This window comes from Lactuca virosa, chromosome 4 (genome assembly GCF_052849685.1).
Source record: "Lactuca virosa cultivar CGN04683 chromosome 4, Lactuca_virosa_CGN04683_v6, whole genome shotgun sequence".
NCBI classification, from domain to species: Eukaryota; Viridiplantae; Streptophyta; class Magnoliopsida; order Asterales; family Asteraceae; genus Lactuca; species Lactuca virosa.
The window spans coordinates 84,843,293-84,849,292 of NC_136429.1; the positions used below are offsets into that span (position 1 = coordinate 84,843,293).

Here is a 6,000-nt window from a genome sequence, read left to right on the forward strand (position 1 = left end):
ATGTGTCTCGTGATAAACTAAAAGAACATCTTCGTTCAAAGACCTCCAATTCATGCTAAGGTAGTGTCTTTGTTTAGAATTTTAAATTTGAATTGAGTTATCTTACATTCATTCATATTTTATTTGAGGTTTGTTGCCGGAAAAATAGTGGTGCATGACTGAAAATAATGATTGTGGCCAGAAATATTTTTGAGGATGGTGATAACCAAAAAGAGTAACGAAATGGTTTATACCAATAAAATATTCATTCAAAATAATTTACTATCTTTTCCTAATTAATTTTTAAAGTATTATGAAATGGTAAATATTTTCAAAAAACACCATGCTTGTGTACAAAACTCCACTCTTATGGAAACTCTATCGTTTTATATATGACTAACTAGGTTATAACCCGTGGAAACCACGGGTTAATATGTAATATCATTGTTTACCGTAGAAACCATGGTAAACAAATTAAAAAAATATTGATATTTAAAAAGCATAATCATTGACCAATGATTTCAAATAGTTAATAATTTATATTGTTAGGTTTATTCGGATTAGTATGTAAAATGTTTTGAAGATATATATGACGTTCTTTATGTATAGATTAATGAAAAATATAAAGATGATGTTGTATAATGAAAATATAAAATTGAATAGACTAAAAAACAAACACACTAAATCATTGAAATTACAATTGTTATATGCCGAATTATAATTTAAGTATTGTGAGACACATACATGAACACAAAATAAATTACAGATACAAATTAAGAATAAAATATGTTTTACTATTAATAAGTAAAAGATGTTATACCAAATAAAATTATATAATTTGTTTATAAATTTCTAAAACTTATTTATATACAACATTAAAAAATTTATTTGTAAATCTTTTATTATCATCTAAAACTAACAATTTTAATATTTTTTATTTTGTATTAAAGCAACATACAATTAAACATTTATAAAAAGTAATTATTTAGGTTATTTGAGAAACAAACCAACTTTCCATCAAATTTGTTATTGACTCTATCATATTGGGTATTTAGACATTTATTAGTTATATTAAGTTATTTTTTGATAAAATAAACAAAATGATGATGTTTTATTTATAAAAGATCAACTACAACGCCACGTCGAAATTGAAAATATATAATCTTTAAAACCAATTCAAATTGCAACAATTTGTTATAAATTTTAAAATTGATTAAATATTTTCTTAAAATAAATAACAATTAGTTAATAAGATTTTTGATTATATTTATAAAAGATCAACTACAACGCACGTCGAAATTGAAAATATATAATCTTTCAAACCAATTCAAATTGCAACAATTTGTTATAAATTTTAAAATTGATTAAATATTTTCTTAAAAGAAATAACAATTAGTTAATAAGATTTTTGATTATACATTATTGACTTATTATATGTAACATTATATAATATTTATAATTATAAGTTTTTCAATAATTAACAAATAATAAAATTGAATCAGTAAATTATAACTTTCATAGTTTTAAAAACTATAATTATGAATATCTCTGTTTGTAATCAAAATATATAAAGAGGAATAAAAAAGAGTATTTGTAAAAGACTGTAATAAACTTACATATCATAAGATAAGAAAGAGGAGCCAAAGATAAAAACGAAGCTCCGGGTCGGTATTCGAAATTGAAGGTCGGCTAGCAGCAAAGGAAGAATCAGGAGGTGCCCCGACAACTGATTGAGTGTGGGAGTGAAGTTTTAGTGACAATTTCGACGGTGTAGGAGAGAGAGACATAGAACATGGAGACGAATTAGATCCACCCGACTAAATATCCTAAACCTAACCAGCGCCTACAATCGATCTTCTATCCTTCCCTTTTTTCTCCGATCGACATGAACTACAACTCTACAAGTCGAACCTTCAATCCCGTGTTGCCTCTACCTCCGACTTGGTCCGGCTCCGCAGCTGCTGGCTATACTCTGTGTCCGCCTCTACTGCTATTGGCTCAGTCTGCCTCTGCTGCTTCCTCCGACTTCTTCCTCGGTTAACTCATACTTAACTTACACCAGTTGATTCAACTTCTTCATTTCTTTTTTATTTTCTTGCTAAATAACTTAGACACGACTTACACTACGGTCTGGTTAACCCTTAAAAAATCAGGATTGCATATGTTTGGTGTTGGAACTGTAGTGTTGTTTGAAAATTTTCAGGATATGCTTTGTTTCGGTTTTTTTTGTTTGTTTGTCAGATTATGCGTTGTTTCAAAGGGAATCCTTTTATTGTAAAAAATAAAGTGAGTTTTTAGATAAGAATTATGTATATAAAAAGTAAACGAAGACATTGACACTTCTGTTTGTTAATTGTTACCCATCAATTTGATTTTGTATACACATTTCAGGGGATTTCTTGGCACTCCAGTTTGGTATTTAGGTTGAGGCTTTAAAAATGCACATAATGAAGTAAAAAACGGTATGTCTCTTTGTATGAGAGATTTGGATCTTTCAAGGAGTTGGAGAGAAAGCATATCCTTTGTCTTTTAGTTATCATGTTATCATTTTCTTTTAATAGAAAAATTGTCATTGCCTTTGTAAGATAATATATATGTAGTTAATTTCTTCCACTTGCATATTTTATTTTATTTTTTCTTTAGTAAAAAATAGGATTGAGAAAAGGGTACACAGAAACCTTAAAGTAATATAAGCTATAAGGTATGTCGTATATAGGTAAATTATATGTTCAATGATTCAATTTTTTTAATATCATGGATGTTATTCCTTTGTTCTTTCCTAAACTGTTTATAGAGGAATTGAAGTCCGGCGCATTGAAAGTTTCAAGCTAGTTGCCACCGTAGTCTTCGTATGTGTTTTTTTTTTTCACAAACGACTCCTATGTTCTTTTGAAGGTTGGTTCTCTAATCTTAATAAGGTTAGACATTTTTTTATTACTTTTCTTGTATGGCCAAGAGGTAAATTTTATATGTATGTATAAATTCACAATATATACAAATTATAGCTATGTGCCTTGAAATTATGTTGTTATAATTGGTAAATATTGAATTTTTAAAAAAAGGAAGACAAAAGAACCTATACTACTGCATACATGGGATACGAAAATGAAAGTATGATGCTAAAGTTAAATAATTGGTCCCTGTATGAGACATTAGACCGTTTTCAAAAAGCTGATATGCACTTGGCTCAATCAATAATGATAATCTTGTGTTTTTTTCTTCAGGAGCAACGTATTTTGCAACTGCAAGGAAGCTTTAAGTGTAACGCCCCGTTCTAAGAGTAATTATTCATGGATCCCCGAGATCAAGAGTAAGGGCGTTTCGGTCTTTTATGGGCAATGGGTTTTATTCGAGAAGGTTTCGGGTCGGGGTGTGTTGCTAGAAGCGTAGGGCTTCTCGCCACCTTTTCGTGGATATAAAGTTCGTCGGAAACGGGCTTAGAATAAAGGAGTTATGGCACTTTGAAGATAGTGTCAATAATGGTCCCTAAAGGAAATATTTGGCAAAGGGGTCCTAGGCATGCATGGAGTGCATGCGTGTAATTGGCTGGGTACGCCCAGCGTAAGCTAGGTTACGCCCAGCGTAGAGCGGTTAAATGAACGCGGGTGTTGGGGGCGTACGCCCATCGTACAGGATGTACGCCCAGCATACGTCCAGTGTCCAGAAACCCTAATTTTAGGGCCAGCCACTATATAAGGAACATTATGGTTCCAACCCTAGCCCCCATATCTGCCCTCTTACTCTCAGAAACCCTAAGTAGCTGTTTTCTTCCATGATTGTGGATATTTGACCTTGGGGAGCTTGGTTTGGCAAAGGAGAGCCTAGGAGAAGAAAGAAAAAGTTGTCAAGGAAGGAGTTGGGTGGCTGGAGCTCGTAGATCTGGGAAGGCATCATCTTCTGGAGCCCTTTTGAGGTATAAAGTCTCTTGCTTGACATCTATTTTGTGTAGATCTAGGTGTTATGAGGTTTTGACACCATTTCTTGTCCCAAAAACCCCAAAGTGATGCATGATGCGAGTTGGTTGAGATTAGCTGTCCTTTCAGACCTTAGGAGAGGTCTTGAGTGAGAAAAATGAGGTCCTAAAGGCTTTGATTGTCTCATGTGTGATGTAGGTGGGTCTTAATGGATTAAGACCTTGAGTTAAGAGCTTTATGGACGTCCCAAGTAATAAAGTTTGAGACTTTATGAATCCTAGGCATGTTTGGTCGATGGATCTGAAGTTTGGGCTGAAGAGCTTAAGCCATTAAGAACTTATGTGGAATTTTAGTTCAGCGAGATTACGCCCCGCGTAAGCTGATGTACGCCCAGCGTAGTGGGTCAGTGTCCCGTTCCCAGTCCGCGAGAATTGAAGTACGCCCAGCGTACCAAGAGGGGTACGCCCAGCGTACTCCCTCTGTTGGGTTTTTGATTTTGGGCCTTAAGTGATTGGGATGTTTATGGGCTAGTGGGGCTTGGGCCGTGACTGAACATTATGGATGGAGTAATTTAGACCCAATAATTATTATGGACCTTGGATCTAGGCCCATTTGGTGAGGTGGGCCCAATTTAGTAAATTGGGCCAATATTGGGCTTTGCATGAGGATTTGGTTTTGGGTCTTGGCCCAATAAGAGGATAATGGACTTAATGAGTGTTGTGGGCCCTTGGCCTAGAAAGTCATGTTGGATTCTAACTTGGTGATTATCATGTGATAGTTGGGAGTCCCGATGAGTCAGCGGTCAGAGATTTGCAGGATTTCGGCAGTTGCAAGGTGAGTTATCCTCACAATATCGACAGGGTCTACGGCACCAAGGCCGGCCCTTTATCGGATGGAAATCCGGGTATTGTTTTTCATGTTATTGTTTTGCTAGATCTGCATCCTGGTATTTAGGATGATGTTATGTTAGTGACCTGGTTAAGGTCGGTACCCGGGATATAGGGTAATGTTATGCTAGTGATCGGTTAGGTCGGAATCCTGGTTAGGATGTTGATATGCTATGTGATCTTTTAGACTGTTTGTCTGGTTGAGGATTGTTATGTGATTAATTGTTGTATGTGCACATGGTTGTTTGACGGGGGTTGGGTTGAGGCGGGTCCTGCTTTGTGCTGTAGGCCAACATACCCAGGGCGGACCGGATGTTCCGAAGGCCCAGCGAGCGGTCCGGATAGGCTGAAGGCCCCAAGAGGGCGGACCAGACGTGCCGAGGCTCGGAGAGTGGACCAGGCCGACTGAAGGCCCGGTGCGGGCGGACCAGTCATACTATAGACTCAGAGAGTGGACCAGGTGGATTGAAGGCCCGGTGCGGGCGGACCAATCACACTGTAGACTCGACGTACATGGCTAGACTCGGAGGGTGGACCAGGTGGACTGAAGGCCCGGTGCGGGCGGACCAGTTACACAGTAGACCCGATGTGCATGGCTGTTCTATTTATGATATGTTATGAGTATGATATGTGTGGTTGGTATTTTAGGGGTAACTCACTAAGCTTTCGGGCTTACAGTTTCAGTGTATTGTTTCAGGTACTTCAGGAGATCGTGGCAAGGCGAAGGCGTGATCGTACCGTTCCTCATGTTTTATGATTTATATGATATGGTTCTGGGGGATACTCTGATGTTTAAACTATTTTGAAAACGAGTTGTATGAACGTAATGGTTTTTGAATGATTTAAAATGTTTTAATTTGGCTCAAATTTTATGGGTGTTACAAGTTCAAAAGGTAAAATAAATAATATACGAAAAATGAATGAGTATATATAATCTGATAATTAGAATACGTAGATGGAAATTTATGTTATGATTATTTGCAATTTTAGAGAAAAAAACATGATATAAATGGTCCTTTTTGAAAGTATAATGGTATTATGGATATATTTTGAAAGTATAACAGTTTGAAACATAAGTAATAGAAAAGATGCATGCTATGTGTCATGAAAATCATGAAAAAAATCCTTAAAGAAAATTTTACGTAAATGGTCCATGTGGCAGATTTTAGTCAAATAAAACATGACATAAATGATCATTTTTTAAAGTATAATGATATTAT

General features: G+C 35.5%; 1 long non-coding RNA gene across 3 annotated transcripts; it reads left to right on the forward strand.

Moving 5' to 3' along the window:
• The first annotated feature begins 1,586 nt into the window (after positions 1-1,586).
• On the forward strand, positions 1,587-5,647 carry LOC145106019 (uncharacterized). Of its 3 annotated transcripts, none has more exons than XR_013707455.1 (5): positions 1,587-2,265; positions 2,371-2,874; positions 3,204-3,892; positions 4,672-4,727; positions 5,478-5,647. It is a non-coding gene; the product is annotated as an uncharacterized LOC145106019 (long non-coding RNA). The 3 variants fall into 3 exon arrangements; XR_013707456.1 differs by having other exon boundaries at positions 1,587-2,015; XR_013707454.1 differs by having other exon boundaries at positions 1,587-2,874.
• Positions 5,648-6,000: the final 353 nt, after the last annotated feature.